The 902-nt window shown below is 49.9% G+C and overlaps 1 pseudogene; it reads right to left on the reverse strand.

Annotated features, from left to right (window-relative positions):
- Positions 1-354: 354 nt before the first annotated feature.
- On the reverse strand, positions 355-418 carry LOC119173042 (U4 spliceosomal RNA; annotated as a pseudogene).
- Positions 419-902: the final 484 nt, after the last annotated feature.

Below are 902 nucleotides of genomic sequence, written 5' to 3' on the forward strand. Positions count from 1 at the left end.
GGCGAAGTGGACAGCTACAAAACGTTTCCAATCGCAGGCTGTTGCGTCAACATTGGTTCTCGGTGAGATTCGGTTTGCCGTATACTGCACAGCTTAGAGGAGGCTACCAATATACACACGGAAGGTGCCTGGCCGTGTGCACAGTGCTTTCAGTGACTTCTGCCATTCCGCGTTATAATTCAATAGTAGCTCCACGAGGAGCCGTGCGAACCAATACGTGCGAATCCCTTTTGGTTGCAATAAGGCAGCCTGCTTGAGAGAAAGGTAGCAGGGTGGCAAGCAACGAGGAGAAAATAGCGGTGAGATCGAACATACGCCCCTTAAGGTACCTATACATATTGGTCAATCTGGAATGATTAGCAATAATCGCCCCTCAGTTATCACTTCATTGGGTACGACACCGCCTCTGCGCAAAGCTGGCGGTGGTACAGTGGAACTCAACAGACTTCACAAACGCGCGCCTGCATAACTTGGATCCCGATCTGCAGCTTCGTCTTCCCCCAAAGATATCTCGAGCTGAGGAGACTCTTCTATGCCGCCTGTGGCTTGGAGTGGCCTTCACGAACGCATACTCATTGAGATGGCCAGCTCTCCTACATGCACTTACTGCAGTTGCGAAGAAACCATCGCGCACCTTCTGTGTGAGTGCACCCATTTCAACGCGCAAAGACAAGAACTCACTGCAGCTCTGGATAGACTAGACGATCGGCCTTTGTCGGAACAAAGGATTCTGGGTCATTGGCCGAGCCCATCCTCAGCCCAGAAGGCTTTGAAAGCTTTGCTGCGCTTTTTGCGGACAACTGGCCTCAGAGACAGACTTTAGTGTCTTATACTCTTTGATGTTGCCTTTCCTCTGTCGCAATTTTTTTTGTAATTTCTCCCTCTCTTCGCAACATTTATTT

The sequence above is a fragment of the Rhipicephalus microplus genome, chromosome X (genome assembly GCF_043290135.1).
Source record: "Rhipicephalus microplus isolate Deutch F79 chromosome X, USDA_Rmic, whole genome shotgun sequence".
Lineage (NCBI taxonomy): Eukaryota > Metazoa > Arthropoda > Arachnida > Ixodida > Ixodidae > Rhipicephalus > Rhipicephalus microplus.